The sequence below is a fragment of the Megascapheus bottae genome, unplaced genomic scaffold (genome assembly GCF_031878675.1).
Source record: "Megascapheus bottae isolate mThoBot1 unplaced genomic scaffold, mThoBot2.hap1 HAP1_SCAFFOLD_58, whole genome shotgun sequence".
NCBI classification, from domain to species: Eukaryota; Metazoa; Chordata; class Mammalia; order Rodentia; family Geomyidae; genus Megascapheus; species Megascapheus bottae.
In genome coordinates, this window is record NW_028327477.1 from 413,288 (window position 1) to 440,653 (window position 27,366).

The window sequence follows — 27,366 nt, forward strand, 5'->3', positions numbered from 1 at the left end:
CGCAGTCTCTGTCCTATCTGGCCTGAGGTTGAAGTCCAGTCATCACCCGTTAGGTGCAGGCCTAAAAGATTGCCATGGTGGCTAACAAGTCTTTAAAGAAACACTATCGCCAGTACATCATTTTCCTCAGCCTGGAGAAGAAAGGAGAGGGTCGGGATTGCTCATTGCCCTGGCCAGAAAGCTCTTCAGGGGGCTGGGTATCAGGCATCAGCATCACAGTGGGTTCTGGGGTGGAGGCCTTTCGGGGACAAGGCCCCCCTGCCTCTACCTGGGCAGGCTGCACACTGTCTTTGAGTTGGGCATCTGCAAAGATTTTCTGCTCCTTGCTGTCTTCAATGTTTGAGGGGCTTGGCAGGTGTGAAGTGACCTCAGCAGCAGGGCTCTCAGGGTCTGCAGGCGTCTGGCTCTGGCACTGTGTGCCTTCACCCACAAGGAGCACCAGAAGTTCCTGCAGCTCCTCCTTCTTCTGCATCTTCTCCTGGGAGAGTTCCATGACACACTCATCTTTCTCCTTATAGAGTTGGTCCAGGACTTCCATCTGTTCATTGTACAGCATTATGGAGTCGTCGAAGGTGCTGATGTGTTTGGACAGCTGGGCACACCGGTGCTGGAGGTCCCCTGCTGGACTCTGGTGCTCCACTTTGTCAGGCAGGGCCTGGAGGAAGCACATTCTCATCTTCTTAGACACCCGCGTGTCCTGCTTCCTGTCCCCTGAGGGACCATGGTTCCTGCTCTTGGGAAACAGGGCCTGCTGCTCCAGCTTGGTCTGGCACTGGGCTGCCAAGTTGGCCAGGCACTGGCAGTGGGCCTGCTGCTCCTGCAGCTGTTGGCTGAGTTTCACTTTTGTCACCTCAGCAACTGATTTTGCTTTCGGGTAAAAGGCCTTCATGACTTGTGGGATGTCCACAGCCTCTGGGATGGTCACGGTGGCTGGAGTTGCCTCCTCAGCCCTTGCTTCTTCCTTGTCCCCTTCTTTACCTTCCTGGAAAGCCAGGAAGCTCAGCTGGGCCTGGAGTTGCTCCTTCTCTTGTGTAGTGTCTTCCAGACATTGGAGAGTGTCCTGCAACTCTTGGGTCAGGGTCAGTTCCTGCTGCTGCTGCTGCTCCAGCAGCTGGGTGTGCCTCAGCAGGTGCTGTTGCAGCTCCTCCTTCTCTCCACTCAGCTGCTGAATGGAGGCCATGTTCTCTTCACAGGTGGTTTTGAGTTCCTGCAGCTGGGCCAGGTACTGAGCATTGAGCTCCTGAAGACTCTGGGCTGTTTGAAAACTTCCTTCAGCCACCTCTTTCCATTCTCCTAATTCCATCTCTCGCTGCTCCAGCTTCTCCAGAAGGTGTTCATTCTCCTTTTGCTCTGAGGTCAGGAGGCTGGTGAGCTGGTCCTTCTCAGTGCTCAGCCTATGGAAAGCTTCCTGCAGCTGCTCCAGCTGCTCTTTCAGCTCTCTCGTTTGCAGGTCTGTGCATTTCTGGGTCTCAAAGATGTTGGACTGAGCCTTGTTGCCCACTTTCTTCTGCAGTATCAGCAGCCGTTCCTGTTGCTCCAGGTTCTGGAGACTGAGGCTTTGGTTTTCCTGAACCTGGAATTGAAGTTGTTGCTCCAGGTTCTTTAAGTCAGCCTGAGATGGTCCTGCAAGGGGCTGTGCCTCTGCCAGCTTGTTCTCCATTTCTGCCAGCTTGTTCTCTAGATCCACCATCTGCCACAGGTCTTCCTCGCGCTCGTCTGTGAGTTGGTTCATCTCCTGTGAGATCCGCCGCACCTTCTCCGTCCATGTGGACCTCTCCACCCTCAGGTCCTCCGCAATCTTGTCCCTCTCCAACCTCAATGCACTCACCACACTTTGCACATTTTCTATTCTTCTTTTCAGCACTGCCCGCTCCTCTAGCACTCGTTGGAATTTTTCTATTTTCAATTTCGTGTTGGACTTCTGGGTCTGGAGCACGTCCAGCTTCCCCTGTAAGTCTGCATTCAGCTCCTGCAGGTTGTCACAGCTTCTGCTCTTTTCCTCGAGCTGCAGCTTCACATCACCCAGGTCTTGGATGAGCTGTCTGTTCTTCTGCTCAATGTCCTTCTGCGTGGTGGTGAGGGCAGACAAGGCCATCTCTAGGTCTAAGCTGCGTTGCTGAGAAACCTGCAGGCGGCTGGTCAGATCTTCATGCTCCAGCTGACTTCGGGAGATCCAGGAAGAATGGGTGGAGTCTGCTCCTGTAGTCCCAGCCCCATCCAACTCTGGTCTAGTTTGGGGAGAGTGTGGGACTTGCTATAGTTGGACAGGTGCAGTTTCTTTTTCAATTTTTTTGCCAGTCCTGGATTTGAACTCAGGGCCTGATGTCTGACCTTGGACTTTCTCAAGGCTGGAGCCACAGCAACACTTTTAGCCTTTTCTATGTATGTGGTACCGAGGAATCAAACCCGGGTTGTCCGTGCATGCTAAGCAAGCACTATACCATTAGGCCAAACTCCCAGTCCTTTCATTTATTTATATTAAAGAATTTTTGTTTGCAGATCCTGGGGCTTGAATTCAGGCCCTAAGCACTGTCCTTGGGCTTTCTCCAGTCCAGTGCTCTACCACTTGAGCCACAGAAATATTTCCAGCTTGTTTTGTTTAGGTGGTACTGAAGAATCAAACCTAGGGCTTCGTGCTGGCTAGGGAGCCAGTCTACTCCTAGGCCCCTCTCTTGGCTCCCAGGTGCACAGTTTTGCATGCACCTTTCTGGCTTCCCTCACACAATTGTGGCCTCCAGAGTTTACCCCAAGGCCTTCAGTTGGCCTCTAGAAAGTGAGACCAAGAAACACATCTTCCCACATCCAATATCTTCCTGTTGTCACTCCATGAAGTAGCTCTCTCATTATAATCATATTTGCTGACTCTTATATTCCGACCAGGGAGCCCCTGAGGTTCACCATGTTCTTGATATAGCCTTTCTTCCAGTCCCTAGGGACTGGAGTTCAGGCACATCACAGGGCCAGGGTTCCCCTCCATGAGTTTTGGCCATGCTGCTCACCTACACCGTGTTTAGGGCAGCACCTGTTTTACACACCATGTCTGGTTATCTCAGAGGATTCAGAATCAGTGGAATGAGAGTGTGTAAGAATTTCACACTGCGGCCGGCTGCCCAAGAGCATGTGAAATCCTCCCCAGCCAGTGTCCGTGGGGCCTGTTCATCTTCTGCATGAAGTTCTGAGCTCATCACAGTTTTCCCTGCATTCCATCTATCACAAGACTCCTGGTTCATTTCTTGGAAACATTCCATGATTCCTTGCATCTTGAATCTAAGCCTTATAAACTTTAAATTCTAATTAATAGAAGGGTTACAGTCTCATTTGTCAGATAGAAGGTGCATTACTTTTCACACACTGATATCCCTTCTCATGTTTTTGTCCACATTTCCCTCCCCTGACCCCTCTCCTCATCTTGTTTTCCCCCTTTCCTATTTCAAATAAACAAATAAATGGATACACAATGACAAGGTAACAAAATCAGATACAGTAACAATATGAGATTAACCAAGGGACAAAAAAAGAGGTGAGAAATAATATAGGACATTAAGAACACAATCACACATTATATGGCTCTTGATTCCATATCCTGGAAGTCCTTTCATTTAGCCTCATCCTATATGGCCTTATGTATCTAGGTTTTGAGCTATTGTAATCCTCTGCTAGGAGAGTCCAAGGTTTGAACCAATTATTACAAATGAGGAAAACCATTGAGTCTATGTTCCTTTGGGTCTGGCTTACTTCACTTAATATGATTTTTTTCAAATCTTTCCACTTCCTTACAAATAGGCAAAGACATTCTTTCTGATGGCAGCATGGAATTCCATTGTGTATGATTACCACATTTTCTTGATCGAATCATCTACTGAGGGGCATCTGCATTGGTTGCATATCTTTGCTATAGTAAATAGTCCTGCAATGAACATCATTGTGCTAGTGGCTTTAGTATGTGCTAGTATTTACAATTGGTTAAATGCCAAGTACTGGAATTGCTGGGTCATAGGGGAGCTCTAGGTTTGGTCTATAGAGGAACTGCCATACAGCTTTCCAAAGTGGTTGAACAAGTTTGCACTCCCACCAACAGTGTAGTAGTGATCCCTCCTGGCCACATCCCCTCCAGCATCTGTTGTCATTAGATTTCTTGATCATGGCCATTCTAACTGGAGTGAGGTGGAATCTCAGAGTTGTTTTGCTTTGCATTTCTTTTATGGCCAGAGATGTCGAGCATTTCTTCATGTGTCTATAGGCCATTCTTATTTCTTCCACAAAGAAGTGTCTCTTTAAGTCTTTGGCCCATCTTTTAATGGGATGGTTGTTTCTTTGAAGATTAGTTTTGGAGTGATTCAATTTTTTTAGCTGTTGATATATTTTAGCTATGAGGCCTTTGTCTATTGTATAGTTATTGAAGATCTTCTCCCATTTGGTGTACTTTCTATTTAACTTGCTAGCTATGTCCTCTTCCATACAGAAGTTCTGCAGTTTAATGCAGTCCCATTTATCCAAGCTTTCTTTCATATGTTGTGTTTCTAGGTCTTTATTAAGAAATTTTCAACCTTTGCCAAGGAGGTCTAGTGTATCTCCTATTCCTTCTTATAAAGTTTTTAGGGTATCTGCTTTTATCTCAGTCTTTGATCCATTTGGAATTAACCCTGGTGCAAAGTGACATAGAAGGATCCAACTTTAGCTTTCTGCAGGGGCTTAACCTGTTCTGCCAGCACCATTTGTTGAAGAGACTTTCTTCCATTCTATTTTATTGGCTCCCTTTTCAAAGATTAGTTAGCCTTAGGTCTGTGATTTAATATCTGGGTCCTTAGTTCTATTCCATTCATCCTTGGGCTTGTTCTTGTGCCAGTATCATGCTGTTTTGGTTACCATAGCTCTGTAATAGTGTCTAAAGTTTGGTGTTGAAATTCCTCCTGCACTGTTCTTTCTGCTAAGAATTGTTTTTGCTATACAGGGTCTTTTATTGTTCTATATAGAATTTTGGATTGCTGAGAAGATCATTCTTTGGCTACTTGGTGTTGTTGTTGTTGTTGTTGTGGGGCAAAAACTATGGAAAAGTGCCCAGGCCACGAGTTCATTCTCCACCCCTCCCCCACCATTCCAACCTAAAGCTCTCTATAGGATTGGCTGATTCCCTTTTGAGAACTTTTCATGATTTCAGTTCTTCCTTTGTTCAACTCTGTTTCTTTTCCTGGAGTATGCTCTATACAAAGTACATGAAGAACAATTTTATTCCTAGACTTTGCTGCCTAGATAGCCTGAAATCTGCATAGCTGGGTCACTTCTCTTGGGCCTCTGATACCCTTGTTTGGGTGGAGCAATGCTGAGCACAATAGAACCTCATGGCCTTTGCATGGGTCCTTTCTTCTGATCCTTTTCTCACCATGATGTATGACTTTTTCACTTTATATGTCTGGTCAAATGTTCCCTCATCAAGCAAGCCTTCATGGTTTCCCTGCTCAAATAAAAGATCTTTCTTCATTAACCTGGTTTATTTTTAGTACCTCTTATGGCCATGTGACAAAATGTTTTCTGGTTTATTATATCTTCTCCAAATAGTTTGTATGCTCCACGGGAATATTTTATTTATTACTCTTTTCCCCAGTGTCTGGTCCAGAGCAAAAACCAAGTAAATATTTGTAGAAACAAAGAATTGTGAGAGAATTTGATTTGCATTTTTGTGGTAAGTCTGCAAGTATTTTCTCTTTCCATATTTTATTTTCCATCTAGGTTGGGGTGAATAGTTGGGATCCAAGTGGATAAAGCCCACCTGCACTTACTTTTCTTTCTTTCTTTCTTTCTTTCTTTCTTTCTTTCTTTCTTTCTTTCTTTCTTTCTTTCTTTCTTTGTATCTTTCTTTCTGTCCTTCCTCCCTCTCTCCCTCCCTCTCTCCGTCCCTCCCTCCCTTCCTTCCTTCCTTCCTGCCTTCCTTCCTTCCTTCCTCCCTCCCTCCCTCCCTCCCTCCCTCCTTCCCTTCATCTCTCTGTCTCTATTATCTCTCTGTCTGTCTTTCTCATTCTAAAGATTGAATGAAAAGCCTTGTTATTGTTAGGTAGGTGTTTTACCACTTCAGTAACACTACCAGTCCCTTTTGCTTCTTTCATTTTTCTTAAATATACTTTTTTGTTTATGCTTTACTTGCTTTCCAAATAGCTGGGATGGCAGGTGCTCACCACTGACTCCAGATTTTTATTAGTTAAAATGGGATCTTTTGAAGTTTTGTTCCCAAGAGTTGGTCTGAAATACAATCAGACTGTGTGTTCTTAGTATCTAGGATTAGAGATGTGCATTACCATACCCAGAATGATCTGACTAGCTGCTTGAGTTGGGGGCTGGAGTAGTACATAGGATTCCTAGAATAATCCTCTCTTGCTAACTTCCTCCCATTCTTCATTCTTCCCTCCCTTCTTTCCTCCCTTCCTGCCTCCCTCTCTCCTTCCTTTTCTTTTCTTCCTCTATTTTCCTTATTCCCCCTTTTTTTCTTCTTCCTCCTCATTCCATTCCTTCCTCTCTGTCTCTCTTCTTCCCATGTCTTATCTTCTATATGAGAGATGTTCCATTTCAAATCACTGGACACTATTTTCTATGCCTACTTCCCTATGACCTTTTTTGTCAGCTGCTGTGTATATGATCAGGAGACATGGCTTTGGCTTTGGCCTTGAACACCCTCATTTTGGAGGACAGGCTAGTTACTGTCCAGTTTCCTGACTTGCTTGTGCCTTGAATCCATACTTCCTATATGTCTATAGTATTCTGATCCTTCATTACAGAAGTGAATACAAAGTCCTTGTGATACAGTTTTCCAATTAAGAGCAAAAGAAATGAGTACATCCAGATTGTTTGCTTGTGTTGGCAAGATTTCTTGTTTGTTTCCCCACATGAAATACAAAACCTGGGCATCTCTTTCCCACTATGAGTGGCTTCAAAGGAAGCTATTCAACTATGAATCTACTCTATGGAGATCTTGATTGTGAAGGGTTGTTTGTAGACTCCATCAAAGATGTCCAGGTAAATGAGCAGTGACAGATTCAATTAACTGATAATAATGGATTAGCACAGGTCGGAGCCATCTTGTTTGAACACAGAGCATCATGTACAAGTAAACACGCACCAGAATAGCTGGATGTCCTTTCTTACAGGAGATGATGATTCCATGTGCATCTCAGCCCAGAAGGTGGCGACATACCCATTTAAGGAATAATTAATTTTTAATTGCCAATAGGCCTCATGCAGGTAGCAATTTGTAAGGAAACCTTCTAATTGAACAGCTTTTACAGTGGCATCCGTGTGTGTGTGTGTGTGTGTGTGTGTGTGTGTGTGTGTGTGTGTGTGTGTCTGTCTGTCTGTCTGTCTGTCTGTCTGTCTGTCTCTGTGTGTGTCCCTAGGTCTTCTCCTTTGGGTAGGTTGGGGAAGTCATAGTCTGTATATTTCTATCTTTTTTCTAATACAGAAAGGACAACTAAGGAACTAGTGCTTGAAATTCTTTCTTTGCCATTTGCAAGCCCTGCTGCCTGAGTGTGCCTCTTAACCTTGGTTTTGCTCACTGTAAGTCAGAATGAATGAAAGCTCTGTCATTGGGCTCTGAGGGTAAAATGAAACATTAAGTTGTTACCCAGTGTCACACCTAAGCCCCATCAGCCCCTCAATGACACCATTTCATTCATGTTCAAAGCAAGTGTCCAAATATCTGTGTGACAAATAGCTGTGGTCCTGCCCACAGACCTCTTGGACTCAGAGGTCTCATATTCAAAGGTTCCTCTTCATCTCTCTATACCTTTTAGTTTTCAGCCTCTTACCAGTCTCTATGCTGGTTTTCATGCTATCTCCTTCCACTCACCTAATTCTTTTTCTTATTTCTTCCTAATCTCTCTTTGGTAATGTTACTTTCTCAGTGAGGCCTGTATAGCTTATTTTATTATACATTATAACCTACATTTCACTTTTCACAGTTTTGTTCATGTGTATTGGTTTCCTGCTTCGAATAAACATTGGTGTTTCTGCGTTATTGATTTGTTTGAAGTAGGGCGAGCCCGCAGCTCTGTTCAATCACCAGCGTCCTAAGACCAATGTTTTCCTGGACTTCAGGGACCATTTCTTCATTTATCACTCTTGATCAGCAAGCATTCCTGTTCCCTACATTTATTTATTTTGTGCTTTTTTATTTATATATCTATTTATTTATCAGCACAAAGGATTGAACTCAGGCTCTCCTGTTTTCTTACCATTTCAGGTGCTCTAACACCGGAACCATACTCTCAGTCCTTTTGAGTTTAGATTATAATTCATATAGGGCCTCCTTTTGGCCCGCTGGCCTCTGACTGAGAGCCTCTACACTCAGCTTCCCAGGTAGTTAAGATTATAGACATGGGCCCACATGCACAGGTCTCAACTGTTTTCTTTTTAATCTTTTTTTTCCTTTTTTTATTGTAATTAGTAAAAGGGTTACATGATATTTGCCAGATAGAAGGTGCATTAACTCACATACATTGATACCCTTTCACATGTCTTGGTACCCATTTCCCCCCTACGCCCCCCACCCGTCTTGGTTTTCCCCCCTTCCCTATCAAATTTCAAATATCCAAATACAAATAAATTCAATATATCAGATAACAAAGTGAGATACTATATCAATATGAGATAACCAAGGGACAGCAAAGGAGATGAGAGACAACATAGTACATTAAGGACAACAATCATTCATTATATGGCTTTTGTTTCGATATCCTGGAGGTCCTTTCAATTAGCTTCACATTATATGGCCTTATGTATCAAGATTTTGCTCTATGCAGATCTCTGCTAGTAGAGCCCAAGGTTTCTACTGATTATGACCAATGAGGGAGACCATTGAGCCTAAGTTCCCTTGAGTCTGGCTTACTTCACTTAATATGATTTTTTCTAAGTCTTTCCATTTCCTAAAAATTGGGGTGATGTCATTCTTTCTGACAGCAGCATAGAATTCCACTGTGTACAAATACCACAACTTGTTGATCCACTCATCAACTGAGGGGCATCTAGGTTGGTTCCATATCTTTGGTATGGTGAATAGTGCTGCAATGAACATTGTTGTGCTAGTGGATTTAGTATGTCCTTGTTTCTGGATGGTTGGGTAAATGCCAAGTAGTGGAATTGCTGGGTCATAGGGGAGTTCTATGTTTAGCCTTTTGAGGCACTGCCACACTGCTTTCCATAGTGGTTGAATGAGTTTGCACTCCCACCAACAGTGTAGTATTGATCCCTCCTGGCCACATCCCCTCCAGCATATGTTATTATTCGTTTTCCTGATGCTGGCCATTCTAACTGGAGTGAGGTGGAATCTTAGAGTTGTTTTGATTTGCATTTCTTTTATGACCAGAGATGTGGAGCATTTCTTCATGTGTCTATAGGCCATTTTTGTTTCTCCTTCAGAGAAGACTCTCTTTAAGTCTTTGGCCCATTTTTTAATGGGATGGTTGTTACTTTGGAGGTTAGTTTTGGAGTGATTCAATTTTTTGAGTTGTTGATATATTTTAGATATGAGGCCTTTGTCCGTTGTTTGTTTGGTGAAGATTTTCTCCCACTCTGTAGGCTTCCTAATTAATTTACTAGCTATGTCCTTTGCCATACAAAAGCTCTGCAGTTTAATACAGTCCCACTTATCCAGCCTTTCTCTGATTTGTTGTGATTCTTGGTCCTTATTAAGAAAGTTTTGACCTGTGCCAAGGAGGCCTAGTGTATCTCCTATTCCTTCCTGTAAAATTTTCAGTGTGTCAGCTTTTACCTCCAGGTCTTTGATCCATTTGGAGTTAATTCTAGTATAGGTGACAAAGAAGGATCCAATTTTAGTTTTCTGCAGGTGCCTAACCAGTTCTGCCAGCACAACTTGTTGAAGAGGCTGTGTTTCTTCCATTCTATTTTTTTGGCTCCCTTGTCAAAGATTAGGTGGCCATAGGTCTGTGGTTTAATATCTGGGTCCTCAGTTCTATTCCATTGGTCTTCAGGCCTGTTCCTGTGCTCTGTAATAGAGTCTAAAGTTTGGAATTGAAATTCCTCCGGCGCTGTTCTTTCTGCTAAGAAGGTTTTTTGCTATACGGGGTCTTTTATTATTCCATATGAAATTTTGGATTGCCTCTTCTGTTTCTTTAAAGAATGCCATTGGGATATTGATGAGTATTGCGTTGAATTTGTAGATAGTTCTTGGCAAGGTTGTCATTTTCACAATGTTGATTCTTCCAATCCAGGATCATGGGAGGTTTTTCCATTTCCTTAGTTCTGCTTTAATTTCCTTTTTTAGGGTTTTAAAGTTGAGGAAATATATTTTAAAAGAAAGAAAGAAAAGAAAGGACTTCACAATCTTTCTAATACCACACTGAGTCCAAATCTGAAGCTGGACACTTCCTCAAGCTCGCAACCAATGCTAAGAATAAAAACAATAATAGAGCAGTTTACCACTGCAAATTCCCATGATTTAGGCATTGAGAATTACACTGCAAAAGACTCACTAAAGTGACAGGTGCCAGACCACTTTTTCTTCTAGGGGTTGAGTCACAGAAGCGAAGAAACAAGATGAGCCCTGTTCTCTAAGGGCTTACACTCTAGACCTAATACAGGCTGCTCAAGCTGGGCCTAGAAAAAGGAGGATGGCTGGTGCAGAGTGTAAAGACACATTTGGGCCACTGGCAGCAGCTGGTAAGACAGGAAGGAGCCTGAGCAACGTGAGGTCCTTAGTATAAGAACCACCCAGGCACATGAGGACTCTTAACTCACGGGGCTAACTCTGCCTGGCACCCATCTCAGCACTTGAAAGGCCTTCAAGTCTCAAAGGATTTCTTGCCCCTTTGTCCTTAAAGTACACTCTGCTTCCATTGCTGTTTGCAAAGGACAGAAAGTACAGCTAAATGCCCCAAACTGGCACTCAAAAAGCTTTTAGACTTCAGCACTACACAATTGGTAGAGACTCAGGAATATAGAGGCTTAGCTTTAAGAAAAGCCACTCATCTGATGCTTCAGAAGAAATTCTGTGCCAGCTCAGGGAGTCCCACCCTGAAACCAAAAAGGAGAGGAAGACACAGGGATACTGACGACTATGAGTCAGCTCACAGGTTCCCTGTAGAATAGGTGTTACTATCCTACCGGGACACTTACCCATAGTGCTATGCATTCAGATCTGAACTTCAGCCATAGCAGAGTAGAAACAGTCCCACCACCCTTCCAGCCTGAGGCACTGCACCATCCTTAAATTCCAAGCACAACATCCAGAGCCATTATTTCTTGACAAAACCTTAGCGTCACACATGAGCTGTGCAGTTGGTGTTCTTACTGAGGAGATCCTTCATTCATTCCAAAAGGAGCAGGCAAGGTTGATGTTAGGAAAACCCCATAAATAGCCAGAGAAGTGTCAGCTGACAGCCATTCCCAACCACCAAAACAGAAGCAAGACACAAAAAGTCAAGTGTGGACTGATATGAAACACAAAGCTATGAACCCCTCGGGAGATCCCAGAGAGGCTGTCAGAAAAAGGAAAATATGTTATGGTATCCTTCTCTACACAGCTCACAGCCGGCAACACATCCCCTGCCTTGAACTGTGCTTTGTATGGAAGTACTTGGAAGAACAGACCTCTAATCCCCTGCTTCCTAAATGGCCTTTGGAAAAGAATTCAGCAGAACATTTATGTAGCTCAACTATCATTGTCAGTGATTGCATCTGTATTAACATAAGGCCTATGGCTAACTATGGTTCATCTTAATAGACCAGTATTGGGGGAAAAGTACAAGACCTTATTTGAAAATTAACGTAAAAGAGCTGAAGGCATGGTTCAAATGAAAGTGTCCTTGCTGGGCAAGCACAAGGCCTTGATTTCAAATTCCAGGAAAGAAAGGAAGGAAAAGGAAGAAGGGAGGTAGGGAGGGAAGAAAGGAAGGCGAGGAGGAAGGAAGGAAAGAAGGAAGGAAGGAAGGAAGGAAAGAGCGAGAGAGAAAGGAAGGGAAGGAGAGAGGGAGGGAGGGAAGGAGGGAAGGAAGGAGGAAGGCGGGAAGAGAATTGTATTGTGTTAAAAAAGAATGCAGGGTCTTTTGTCTCTGTCAAAACTGCATTCCCTGGTGAGCAGATACTTTTTAAATAAATGAATCTGAATTTTATTCACTTGTCATCAACACTGCATTTATGATTTGACCTTTTGAAAAGGCCATCAGTCCTCCTGGAATCTTTTCATTACAAGTGTGATAGCAGCTTTTCTATCAGGGGAGGAGTAAGCAGAGGAGATATAACAGGTACAAGCTTTAGCCCTTCTCAGTTTTCCCTCTAAGTGATTCCTCATGCATTTGTGGATATAAAGTAGGAGCAGAGTCTTCCCTGGGTGTCCTGCAGACAGCTTTGATCACACACATCACAAGCAGAATTCATTATCCTCAATCATTGAAACCTCCTACATGGAAAACCTCAATTAGCACCATCCGGTTTTACCTGATAGCCAAGCCAGGCATTCTGGAGTGCTTCTTACATTCTCCCTCTCTGCTGCACAGCAAATATTTAATGTTTTCCAAATGTCTCTTCTCTATCCTCATACTAAATGGTTATCCAGGGAATCACTAGATCCTTACAAAACTCCTCCCATGACTTCATGCTCAGGTCCCCTTCCCCAAGCCCGCCCCTCCACACCATTGTCATTGAGACCCAAATATATCCACTCTCCCACAATCCTTTGCAAACCCAATGCTGCAAGACTAAGTCCTCACTCTAGTTCTGTTCACAAGACTGTGACTAGAGTAGATTTGGCCACAGTTCTCCTCTTCAGTCTCATCTCCTGACAACCCCACCCGTTGATGCTCCATCTACCATTTGTCCAACATGCCAGCTTTCCAATATACTGATTCCATGTGGACACATACATATCTACAAGTGGAACTGCTGAATCACATGATAGTCAAATAAGGCTATTTAGTCTGTCTGAGCATACACATTAGCTGTCTGTATTTTGCAATACGCTGAATACTTAAAGATTTAAATTAAATGTCATCTTCTTCATTACTATTTTTGTTGTGGCGGTTGCTGCTGCTGTTATATACAAAATTGTTTCTTACTTTTAAACTGACCTTTGTGCTAAGTAATGTATGTTAACTCTCCCTAAACAATCACAAGAACCTTGTGAGTTAAGCTGGTGGGCAAAGGACAAGTCTTAGAGATATAACCAGGCTTTGGTTCATATAGCTTGACTCCAAAGCCAGTGCTTATAAATGCTCATAACTTCCTGTAAATTCCACTGGACATAAATCCAGGGAGGCCCTCATCAGTATAACTGGCATCTTCTGCTAAAGATCCAGTCTATAATGAAATTATACTTAACATTGTTTGGCTCCTGATTCAATGATTGTAATTTTAGGACATTTTTGGAAGACAAAAGGGAGTGGGGGTGGGGGGAAAGGAAAGAGTGATTGAGAATGAATGATATTAGAATATGTGTAAAGATAGCATAAGAAAAGTCATGGAAAGCTATTGAATAATAAAAGTGTAAAAGGAAAGAGGGGAAAGTTGATCCGGTTAAATCTGAATATGTGCACATGTGAAATATCATGCTAAAACTCTTTCAAACAATTAACATCTATTAAAGAAATGAGCAATAGGAAAGTAAAGCAAGATGTGTGGGAGAGGAGATGATTACTGGAACAGGTGAGTAAGGATGAATATGGCTGAGGTGATTTATATTCATGTATGGAAATAGAACATTGAAACCTGTTCAAATTGTTTTGAGAAGAGAGGGTGTTGGAATGGAAAGATGGAAGATCTGGATTTGATTGGAGCTCATTATGTGCATGTATGGAAACGTTATACTAAGGAAATCCCTTGTATAATTAATATCTGCAAATTTAAATAAGTCTTTTGAAAAAGAAACCTATTTAAACCCATACACACACATTTATAAAATGATGGAAATACATTGAGCCACTCACTGGCTACTTGGTGAAACCAAATATAACTGATTGCAGGTAATTTTTTTTAAAGTTTTAAAATTATTTCTTTAGCAATGCAATAAGCTAATATTATGAAGAGAGGCAGGATATGCTTAAGGGGATAATATGTGCGAGTGGATAAGAAACAAGCTTTGCCATTGTGTGGTTAACGACTAAAAACCAGCAATGGATTCGCATAGATCATTATTCACCTCTTTACAGGTTTGCATGTCTCTGGGATGAAAATATTCTATAAATTCCCTCAAACAAATCAATGTACATGCTTAGCCTCCCACCTTGGAGAGCTGAAGACCTCTGAGTCTTTCTAATGACTGCCGCATGGGTAGCTCCTGGCGTGAGTGATGAGGTTACAGGAGGAAGGTCACTTCCTAAGGCAGAGGGTAGTGTTGTGTTCCCCCTTGACAGTGCCACTGAAGGCCATCGATCCCATTGCCACCGGAATTATGGATGTGTCCCCAGAGATAGCTGAAGCCAGTTGCTGGAGTCAGACTCCACATCTCACGCCAGCCTCCTTACTATTCAGTTGCTTCCCTCAATCTCATCTGAATCCTGTTGGATTCTGATGTCACAGCTTTCTGCCCTTGAAAGCTGATCTGGCTTGCTCTAGACTACTTAGTGTCCTTAGGGACTGGATTCCCGTGTTCTTTTGGCTGCTGTAAGCAAGCCTCCAAAGGCCCACCGAGGCCCACCTGACCCTCATCATTTAACCCAGAAGCAATTTGGCCTTTCCCTGTAACATTATTGCTGGTCTCACTCCTAGGGCTTAGGTTATCCATCATTGGGATGAGAGCAATTTGAAGCGGGGTGTGCTTTCTTCACTGTGAGAAAATGGCAGAGACTGGATGGTTTAGAAGAAAAGATACTCTACACATCTGGTCCCCTCCCTCTTTCTCACACATCCTCCTGTAGGTGCCTCTGACAGTAGTGGAAAAACTTGCTTTTCTGCATATTCAGGCAGCTCTGATATCCCTCTCACAGGGAGGAGCCAGGCTTTGGCTCAGCACAAGTGTCTATGGGCCCTGGTCATGAACGGCCACCCTCTGGAATACAGTAGTGTCCTGTAGGCCTGGAGAAGAAAAAGGACAATAGCCATGAGCAGACTGGTGGTAGCCAGATTCTGAGAGGATCTCCTCATCGGAATATGAAAAGCCAGCCATTTGAGTCAAGACTCACAGCAGCCCCACCCCCGCCAGGCAGGAGGAGAAAACTACATGAGGGTTGAGCACCCAAATCAGAAAGAGAACCCCAAACATGCAAGGCCTTACGGGCTCCTGTTGTTTAAAATTTCAACCTCCTGGTCTCATAAGGATGAGCAGCAGCAGCATGTCAGATACACCTGAAACACTGGCATGTGCAAGGGAGGGTGGAGTAGAGAACTAGCTGCATACCAGAGAGGTAGAGTCTCAAGACTTAAAGACTTGCTCCTCCAACTTCGAGAACTGTCCAGATGTCCTTGTTCGTCAACTTCTTCAAGGGGTTAGGCAGATGAAGGAAGGCTCCTTCCTAGGATAGACCACATCTAATAATCAATGCACATGGTGACATGAGAGCATATTTCTGTCTCCCCTACCGGGCACAGTTCTGAAGGTTTGATCCATCTTCACAAGTCCCTATGGAATCAACTAAGGAGTTCACTGAGACCACACCACTGGATTCTTCCTTCTATTGCTTCCCTATCTTCCCTTCCCTTCTCTATCCTTTCCAACTTCCCTTCCCTTGCAAACATATCAACCCTTTCCTTCCCGTCTCTGTCCTTCCAAATTTCTCTGTGCTTTCTATTCTTTACATTTCCTTCCCTTCCTTTCCCTTCTCTCCTCTTTCTTCCCGTTCCCCCTTCTCCCTTCCCTTTCACTTTTCCTCCCTTTTTTGAAAGAATGTCCTCAGTGAATATGAAATGGTAGGGTTGGTTGTTAGGTCATAGGGAGACTGGAAGGAAAATGCTAATAGGAGACACAAGTCCTGAGTGGGGCATGCCTAGTTCAAGGCAGTTGTCAAGGGGCAGATGCTAGAGTAGATAAAGTGCAGTGGTCTAAGCCTTTATTGGGTTTCCACAGAGAAGGCAAGGCAGGGCAGACTAAATAATTCAGGGATACTGTGCTAGAATAATGCCACTGGGTTTGGACTATCTGGAAGTTATTTGTTTCCTGGTACCAGGCCCTGAGAAGACTTAGGTCAAGAACATTTTGGTTTTATGTAAGTTAGAAAAGGCTTTTGGGGCTATATAACCTTGGTGTTGATCGGTCTGCAGTGAAAGGAATGCTCCGTTGCTATTATCTTCAGGAGTTACCTAACACCACCAGAAGCAATATGTCTGTTCTCGAGTCTATTAAGGGTCCCTACTTCCAGAGGATCAATAACTGAAAAAAAAGAAAATATACTTAATAGAATTCTCTGTGATTAATAAATGTTAAATATACAAAATCTAAGAAAATATATCTTTATTGTGATTGCAAAGCACTCTGACCAAATGCACTCAATATTACCATTCTGTATTCCCTGTGTGCCAACAGCTGCGAGAGACTAGGTGGCAGAGAGGGTAGGAGACAACTGTCACTCAGGGGGACATTTGAAGCTGCTTGATGCTTTCAATACCTTAAAATCTGAGCTTTGGAAAGAGAGACCTAGTCTCAAAATATCACCTCTGCATGTACAAGTTGTATAATTTTGGGAGATTCACTTGACCTTTCTATGCTTCAATTTCTCCAACTGTAGACTATCAATAAAAGCACTAGCTAAACTGGTTGTCATAGAGATCAAATGAGATGCAGATGTAGAAAGAGACTGTGACATATTTGGTCTAACAAATACTACTATGCATCCAAAAAAGCTAAGTATTCTATAAATAAATAAATAAATAAATAAATAAATAAATAAATAAATAAGAAAGAAAGATAGGCAAAAAGGAACAATTCTAGCTAGCTGGGTGCCAGAGGTTCAGACCTATAATATGCAATCTTACTGCACAGGAAGTTGACTTGGAGAATCGTAGTTCAAAGCCAGCCTGGGTAGAAAAGTCCAAATGACTTTGTGACTTACCAACCAATGAAAAGCTGGCCTGGTGTGTGCCAGCTGAAAGAATGTCAAACAAGAGTGCAAGGCAGCCTGGACTAAAGAATAAAGGGCCAACATGGGATTGTTTAAATGACATGAAGTGTGAATTTAATTTCAGTATAGAAACAAGGAAAAAAATATGTACCAGGGCAGCTGGTCTCTGGTGGCTCATGTCTATAATCCTAGCAACTCATGAGGCTGCGATGGGAGGATTGTTGTTTACAGTTAGCCCAGGCAGGAAAGTCCTTGAGACATTTATCACCAAATAACTACCAAAAGTCACAAGTGGAAAAATGGCTTAAGTGGTAGAGTACTAGCCTAGAGTGAAACCCTAAGGGACAGAATTCAGGCCCTGAGTTCAAGTTCAAATACTGGCAAGAAGGGAAACAAAAAGAAAGGAAGGATGGAAGAAGGGAAGGAAAGAGAGGGAGGGAGGAAGAAAGGGGAAAATCACACAATTACAATGAGAAGTAAACTAAAAAAAAGAACTGTGCTTTCCAGAGGTTGGGGCAGAAAGTTACACAAAATGAACTAGGGAAACCGAGGTTTGAAGCAGGTAAAGAGATGGTTGTGAAGATATCTATAGGACTGCATTACATATGAGGAGACATGATGGATGACATACATACACATACATAGCTACTCTAAATGAGGAAACTGAGGTATAAGACTGATTTAATAACTGGCTCAGAGTCACAGCTCAGGAATTTAAGGATTGAATTCAGAAGATCTGCCACTTGAACAGAACACTATTACATTGGAGAGTTTATCCTTGGAGGTTGGAGAGGAGATAGGGAGATTCTCAGAAGCTTTCTCTGGCAAGCATCCCAACTCTGTGACTTTTGTTTATTTATGTATTCATTTATGTGATTATTCTTCACAGTCCAAATCTTCAAAAAACAAAAAAACGTCCTGCTGCCTGGTGCTGAGTTTCTGGAGCATACATGGTGTTGACTTCAGAGGGGATTTTCAAGTGTGATCCTTCTTAAGGCTGAGTCTGCCCTATCAAGCATCAAGAATGTCATAGGTGACTTCGACTTTTGTGTAGTCTAAATCCATTCCTGCCTTAGACTGGTCCACATCAGCCTCCCCCTCGTGAACAATCACTCTGTTGTTTCAGGCGCCCAGGCTTCTTTGGCTCCCCATGAGTGGTAGCTGCTGTTTCCACAGGCTCTCATTGCATCTCCAAGAGCCAGGCTGTTCCTTTCCCAAGGCTTATTGCTCTGCAGAAACTACCCACCCCCACACCTGTTCTCCATTTCCCAAGCCCACATTTTTTACCCCCTACCCTTCTCTCCAGCTCCATCTCCCTACTTAAGCCTGGTCAAGTTGCATATTCAAGAACCAAATAAATGGTGTTTTTTTTCTCTCTCTCTCTTTTATTTTGCCAGTCCTGGAGCTTGAACTCAGGGCCTGAGCACTGTTCTTGTGTTTTCCTCAAGGCTAGCACTCTACCCCTTGAGCCACAGCACCACTTAGTGTCACTTTTTATTAAGTCACTCTTTTGAGGAATTCCAGTACTCATTAGTAGACAAGCAAAACATATGCAATCAATTAATGTAATAATAAGCAAGAATATTTACAGGTGATCTCCCTCAATAAAAGTGTGTTTAACAAAATCAAAGGTTTCTTTCTAAGAACTCTTAGTAAATGAGAAGAGACAAGTCCCTTACTAATGTCATGAATTGCTGTACAGGAATATCAGCCAACATCAAGCATACATGCCCTGGACTACATATCCATTACAATGTGAAGGAAAATAATCAAAATTAAAAGGTGGAGTTCTGGAAGTCTAGGTCAATTCACTAAAATAAGAAATCAATACAGACTAATAGAAGAAATCAAATGAGCAACATACATAGATTACAAGATCATGTGGTTTTTCTACCTCAAAAAATTAAAGACATTAAAGCATTATAAGAAAGGCTCAAAGGTCAAAGTTGGTTGTTGTTTTTTTTTAATGCATCTTTAGGACATCTCAAAATGACCATGTGCCCTTAACATTGAGTCACCCAAATACAGGGCCATTGCCTTAACTATCAAATAAAGTGGACAAAGATGTGGAGCTCGTGCTTGTGAGAATGAACTTAAGCTGCATAGGGGCATAGCAGCTGCCACACTAGTGAGGCTCTGGTGTTTACACAGCCTGATTTAGATTCTAGCTCCTCCTTACACACACACTCTCACTGTCATTCAGTGTCCTTGAGAAAAGCATGTTTTCTTTTAATTTTATGCCTCTGTTTCTTCAAATGGAGATGCTACCAAAGGCACCTAAATGAATATAGTTGTAGTAACAATTTTCTACATACTAAGTTCTTAGTATAGTGCTAGCTGATAATTGGCATGATTACATATGAATATTGATCTGGGTTTCTCAGAGAATCAGAACCAACAGGAGATATAGATGAAGAGGTTTATTTTGGGGGAGGGATGGGGGAGATTTGATACGAGAGGCTAAGAAATCTCACCACTATAAACTAGAGAAAGTCAGTGGTATAATCTATTCTGAGTCTGAAGATCTGAGCACAAGGGAGGCTGATGCAGTCAATCTTAATCTAAGAGCAGGAAAAGATGGGGTACAACATCCCAGCTTAACCCTAAGCCAGGAAAAAGATGAATTCCCCCTTGCTCTTTGTGATTTGTGATTTGTTGTTTGTTTGGTGATGATGGTACTGGAGTTTGAACTTAGGGATTGCTAAGGCAGGAATTCAACCACTTGAGCTAGACTTCCAGTCTTTTATGCTGTGCTTCTTTTTGAGATAAAATGTTTATTTTTTAATTGTCTGGTAAAACTTTGAATGCAATGTTCCTATTTATGCTTTCTACCATAGCGAGGATGACACATGTGAGTCACTATGTTCAACTTTTTTCTGCTGAAATGGAGTCTCATGAACATTTGACCTGGGCTGGCCTGGAGCCACAATCCTTCCAATCTCAGTTTCCTCCCTCGCTGGAATGACATATATGCGCCGCCATTCAAAACCATCCAACTATTACTTGAGATGCGATCTCACACAAATTTTGTTCAGTGAATCATAATCCTTCAAATCTCTACTTTCTGAATAGCTAGGATTATAGTCACATATCTCTTGCTCCATTTTTATTTTACTTAAGACCTCAACAAATTGGATATCACTAACCCATACTTCAGGGGACAATGTAGATTATAGAGCATGAATGCTAGTTTGATCCAGAAACATTGTCATTCAAAGATCCTTTCAGAAATAGTGTTTAATCTGGGCACTGTGTAGCCCCATCGTGTTTATACAAAATTAGCTCTTATAGGCATTGACATTAGAACAAGTTCTTGGCCATCCTGTATGCCTCAGGGAAGCCACATGTAATCGTTGTCCTCCAATAACAAATCCAGTGAACTTGCAATTTAAATTATATGTAATGGTGTGTATACCTATTAATATTTAAACATATAAGCAGTTACATTAGTCAACTTTTAGTCCTACTACAAATACCCGAGACCAATCAACTAGGATCTAAGGCTTATTTTGGCTCATTGGGATATTTTTGTGTAGAAGATGCACAAAAATAACCTAAAGCCAGGAGAGTGGTCTAGTGGTAGAGTGCTTGCCTAACCTGCACAAAGTCCTAGGTTCAATTCCTTGGTACCATATACACAGAAAAAGCCAGAAGTGGTGCTGTGGCTCATGGGGTAAAAGAGTGCTATCTTTGAGGAATGCCCAAGGACAGTGCTCAGGTCCTGAGTCCAAGCCCCAAATCTGGCAAAAAATAATAATAACCTAAAATGTCAGTCAACAATGGACCAGGTAAATAAAAGGGTATGAACAAACAGAATAATAGTATACGAAAAATATTGTATGTGATAATATATAGAAAGTTCTGTAACTCTGATTTTTAAAACATAAGATTCATAATTTTCTATCCATTAACATATCCAGACTTACTTTGATCTTATGTATATGCACAACAAAAAAATAAACAGCTGTTTATAGCTGTTGGAAGTGACTAATGGCTAGAAAGACTTTGGGGTTTGTTGATTTATTTAATTGTATTTTATTGTTGGTGTGATGTTATAGTAACATTTGACAGGCAGTGGGTACATTACTTCTTGAACAATGATACCCTTTCCCATGTTTTTCTCCCACTTTCCTTCCCCCCATCCCTTCCAATCATCTTGTTTTTTCCCTTCCCTTCCCTATATGAAATAAACAAATTAACATATTTCTTGTGGTTTATTTTGAATTTTGTGCTTTAGCTTATGTTGCCCTCACAATAAAAAATGATTTTTAAAAACATAATAGTACATTTTTTTAAAAAATCACACAAACAACTTACTAGTAAAACCAGAGAAATGAAAAGCACTACAACAACCAAAAAAAATATTACCAGCCATAAAACAACAGTCTTTTTGTTTTGTTTTATTTTGTTCAAGCATAAACAATTTGATCTCAGTGTTTGAAAAACGGCAGGAAGTTGGCAGTCTCATATGCTGCTAGTTAATCATGGCAAACATTGTGTGAAACAATTACTTGGAGTTTACGATGAGTAACTCACATCTAGAAACCAATCCAAAATAATTCACTAAAGCAAGGGACAGATATTCATGCACAAATGTTAAATCCACATGACTCAGTAATGTAAAGCTTTTAAAATATGATCTGAAATATGCATATATATAAAACAGTATGGATATCGTGCTTTCAAAGTTTAAGGAGCTTATTTTTCACAATAAAAGGAAGACTTGAACTTTGGAAACGATGGGTATCAGGAGAGCAACCTTGTGAGATATCATCAAATAAAGAGTATATAGATGGAGTAGGAACTTTTGTATATCTTTACTCAAGGAAAACTTTGTGGTTTTCAAGTGTCAGATTATTTCAGCTCTGTTTCACATGCTCTAGATGTGGCCTCCATTATCCCTTCACAATATACAAGACATGGTAGTCAACAGATCAATCTTTTTTTATAATTTTTTTATTGTAATTAGTAAAAGGGTTACATGATATTTGCCATATAGAAGGTGCATTAATTCACATACATTGATACCCTTTCACATGTCTTGGTACCCATTTCCCTCCCCCCCCACCACCCACCCGTCTTGGTTTTCCCCCCTTCCCTATCAAATTTCAAATAACCAAATATAAATAAATTCAATATATCAGATAACAAAGTGAGATACTATAACAATATGAGATAACCAAGGGACAGCAAAGGAGATGAGAGATAACATAGTACATTAAGGACAACAATCATTCATTATATGGCTTTTGTTTCAATATCCTGGAGGTCCTTTCAATTAGCTTCATACTATATGGCCTTATGTATCAAGATTTTGCTCTATTGCAGATCTCTGCTAGTAGAGCCCAAGGTTTCTACTGATTATGATGAATGAGGGTAACCATTGAGCCTAAGTTCCTTTGAGTCTGGCTTACTTCACTTAATACGATTTTTTCTAAGTCTTTCCATTTCCTAACAAATGGGGCGATGTCATTCTTTCTGACAGCAGCATAGAATTCCATTGTGTACAAATACCACAACTTGTTGATCCATTCATCAACTGAGGGACATCTAGGTTGGTTCCATATCTTTGCTATGGTGAATAGTGCTGCAATGAATATTGTTGTGCTAGTGGATTAAGTATGCCCTAGATTCTGGATGGTTGGGTAAATGCCAAGCAGTGGAATTGCTGGGTCATAGGGGAGTTCTAAGTTTAGCCTTTTGAGGCACTGCCACACTGCTTTCCATAGTGGTTGGACGAGTTTGCACTCCCACCAACAGTGTAGTAGTGATCCCTCCTGGCCACATCCCCTCCAGCATCTGTTATTATTCGTTTTCCTGATCCTGGCCATTCTAACTGGAGTGAGGTAGAATCTTAGAGTTGTTTTGATTTGCATTTCTTTTATGACCAGAGATATGGAGCATTTGTTCATGTGTCTATAGGCCATTTTTGTTTCTTCTTCAGAGAAGACTCTCTTTAAGTCTTTGGCCCATTTTTTAATGGGATGGTTGTTACTTTGAAGAGTAGTTTTGGAGTGATTCAATTTTTTGAGTTGTTGATATATTTTAGATATGAGGTCTTTGTCCGTTGTTTGGTTGGTGAAGATCTTCTCCCACTCTGTAGGCTTCCCAGTTAATTCACTAGATCAATTTAACAGATCAATCTTAAGGACAATGGATTAACATAGCATCCTTGGAATAAAAATACTCCTTATAACCTAGTGTCCAAAGGAGGAGATGTAAATGGATGACCCTGTGGACTATCACAGTATCTGCTGAAAATTTCATCACAGTCCTAGCTCCAGCAACATCCGGTTCTGTGAAGCTGAATGACTGAAAGCCACTTTTCTAAGATGTCCCAGCCAGCAGGTCTGTGGAAGAGTCCAGCTACTGTCCAGGCACTCATTTGAGATCTGGCCAACAGAGGAGGAGAAGCAGGTAGTATTTTGTAGTTACTGACAAGCTTACAGGTGTCAGCAGATGGCAAATATGTAGATGTGCCTGTGTCCTCCAGGTTGTTTCTTCTAACAATGACTCACGGTGCTGCTACAAGCTGTTGAGATTAGCAGCAGCAAATCCTCTGGGATTTCTGTAGCCTTCTCATCTCCACGAAAGCTTCTCCACAAACCTAATTTACAGATTCTCAGAAATCCCTGACCTTGATTCCCCTGCCCAGCCCAGCCCACCATGCTGTGGGCTCCTCATTCCCTGTATTCCTTATCTTTCTGATTAAAAATACCTAAAGTTGCCATGCTCCACTAATTCCTGATCTGAGGCTTCTACATTCATATCTCATTCATCTTCATTATATGCCCCTTTTTTACTTTGGTCTGTCTTTCTTTTTTTCTAGTCCTGGGGCTTGAACTCGGGGCCTAGTCTCTGTTCTTGAGCTTTTATGCTCAAATCTAGTATGCTATTACTTGAGCCACAACTCCAATTCCATTTTTTGGCAGTTAATTGGAGATAAGAATCTCAGGGTCTTTACAGCATGAGCTAGTTTTGAACTTAGATCCTCAGATCTCAGCCTCCTGACTAGCTGGAATTACAGTCATGAGCTAGTAGTGCCTAGCTTTTCATTATGCTTTGTGAAAAAAAATGTTTTTTAGAAATTCCATTCAAATGGAATTTTATTACCTCAACCATGACCAATTATGAATCTAAAACTCAGGTCTACCCAATTTTTAGGTATACAAGCTAGTGATTCTCAATCAGAGGTAATTCTTCCTGCATGCTTAAAGGATATTTAGTAGTGTCTAGTAGTTTAGGCAGTCACAATTAGGTAATAAGGAAGGAAAATGCTACTAAACACCTCACAACATGAGAAGAAACCCCTTCAAAAACATAGTTATCAGCCTGTAATCCTAGCTACTCAGGAGGCTGAGATCTGAGGATCAGAGTTCAAAGCCTTCCCAAGTGGGAAAGTCCATAAGAATTTGATCTCCAGTTAACCACCGAAAAGCCAGAAATGGAACTATGACTTAAGTGGTTGAGTGCCAACCCTGAATGAAAGGTAAAGGAAAATGCCTGGGCCCTGAGTTCAAGCCCCAGAACTAGTGCAAAAAGAAAATAAAGAAAAAAGATCATGAATTATCTAATCTACAGTGCCCTTTGTGCCAAGGTTGAGAAACTGTCTCAATTTGAATTCATCAATCTCCAGGATCAGTACTTGAAAAGCTCAAGTTTGACACATCTTATGTGATAAGGAAAGAGAAATCTTTGCAATTAAAATGTGTCCTGGTTAAGACATAGATACAGGTGACACATACAAGTTCTAGAAGAGAGTACCTCACTGGAAACTTTAAATGTGGCCAACAAAGCAACCGAAGGATAGCTGATCAGAGAAGAAAGAGGTAAGGATAGAAAGCAGGCTTCTACTTCTCCTCTCTATCTCCCTCTCCTTTTCTCCCTCTCTCTTACTCTTCCTTTTCCTCTTTACCCCCATTTCTCTCTTCTCCCCTGCAAAAAGATGACAGGGGTTATTATTGTGTGATCATTTATACATGCTCTCTCTATCTCTCTTTATGCCTTTTTACATTTTCCAAATTTTATATAATAGACATACATTACTGCTATAATTGTACCCCCCAAAATCAATGAGCATTATATTTCAAAAACCAATAGAATGAGAATAAGCAATCATTTAGAGGAAATATTCTGGTCACACTGCTCTGAGTATTTTACATCATCTTTGAAATTCTCCTGGGAAGTGGAGACAAACAGAAAATTTATGTAGCCCCTACCAATCTTATTGTTCTACTTTATAATTATCCTCCAACAGAAATCTATTGACATAGTGTCTGAGAATTACCCAACCCAAAATGGTCTCAAGAATGAGCTGGGATTTCTCATGACAGAGACAAGAAGAGCCCCCAAATCAAGAGATTGTTTAGAGAACACAGAAGCCTCATAAGAGAAAGAAAGAGGTCCCTGTGCCCCCTCCCCTGTATTCCCTTTAGCCAGGCCAGGCTGTCCTACTTGATTTTCAAGACCCCTCTGCATGAAACTATGTAAACTGGTAATTAGGTTTGTCCACTAATAGCAATCTTTTACTATGCAATGGTATTTGTGACTAAAGTCTAGCTTTTAATCTGTGAGTTTCAAGGGTTCAGCTTACTGCTAAAATTTAAAAACCCATAAAATATTTATTTTGTTATTTTAAGTATATGAATTATTTAAATACCATTGGGCTGTACCTAGAACTAGTCCAGCTGACTCTCTGTCTCTCTCTCTCTCTCTCTCTCTCTCTCTCTCTCTCTCTCTCTCTCTCTCTCTCTCTCTCCCTCCTCCCTTCCCACCCACTCTATCCCCTCTTCCAGAAACTCCTTCCTGGCTATATCAAGGATAGAATAGCGATAAGCCCATGTTCTTGTCTATAAATTCATCTAAAGACCCTTATCAGTACCACTGATACCAACTTCTGACTCTCCTGCAAACTCATGAGGAAAGAATTCTTTGCCTGTTCCAGGGCAGGGGTGGGGAAGGGGAAGCAGCTACAAGATGCCTTTAGTGGTTGGACTTTTATCTCCAGGCTGAGTTTGGAGCAAACCAAGACCCTAGATAGCCAAGATGTCTACTTAGGAGTCATCCCCCAGTGTAATTTTGTGACAGGAAATGTAACATGTTATGTCCAATCCCTCCATTCTCTAACAAAATCAAAGCCTACAAGACCCTTTTGTTTGCTGCATGTAATGATGGTGATGACCTTCTGAAACTGCAGGAACAGAGAATGATAGAAATAAATAGCTCCATTTGCTCATGTAAGACATGTAGGGACCTAAGGACTTGGGAGATTTGAAAGGGGAGTGAGGTAAATCTTCTGTCCCCTTGTGTTTAAGGTTTGGTCCCCAGGGTAGCATTATGGAGGTAGTGAAACACTTAAGACCTAGAGTCTACTAGAAGGATGTGAAATCATTTGGAGTGAGAAGGGGATATTGAAATGACAGCTCCTTTTCCTCCCTCCTTGCATCTTTGTGACTGTAAGGCTAGCAGAATTCCTTCCCTGTGCACTCACACCAGCTGCACTGTGAGGCCACAGGCCCAACATAGCAATGACGACCCAGCATGAACTGAAGTCATGATCCAAAGTAAACTTTCCTTCCTCTAAAGTGATTGGTATTGTGTCACAGTAGTGAAAATTTGATTAATAGAGTAATAGTCTGCCGGGGCCAGCCGGCAGCAAACCAGGGTTCGCAGATTGGGGTTCCTGAAATAGGGGGCAAGGACTAGGAAGAAACAGAAGAGAGACAGACACATCGGGTCCGGGATGTCTGCAGTCCAGGTAAAGACTGCCGCGTTTATTTTCCACTCCAGCCTCTTCCCTTCTTGAGACCCAGGGAACATCCAGGTGTTACATTCATATGGTAAATCTCAGGTCATTTAAACAGAATAAGGCCAGAAAACAATAAGACAATAAAGCCATTGTCTGATGCAAATCAAGGTACAGTTTGATTCCACTCTGGCTCCCAACAATAGTCTATTAAAGAAAAGAAGGTCAGAAGGTCGAGAAAACATTGAAGAGTAATTTTTTTAAGGGAAGAAATAGTGGATTTTTTTAAGGGAAGATTAGTAAGTAGGGTTATCTAAATCAAATGTCATGTGAGGAATGATTTCCTCTTATCTTCCATTTCCCTTGAAAAATGTTTGCGATAAACTCAGTCATCCTGCTCTGGTCGTTACCAGGACCTTGTATATTGTAAGTACTCGATAAATGATTTTTAAGTGAATGAATAGAAGCAAAGTGTTTGTGGAAGTGGATTTTAGCTTTGGGGGTTCATAAAAAGGGCTGAGTCTTCCCTCTTTCAGGCCATTTCACTGTCATTGTAATAATGGTTTTTAAGAGTGCTTAAATTCCAACACACTGACATGCTATAATTTACTTATTCATTGCAATTTAATTGTG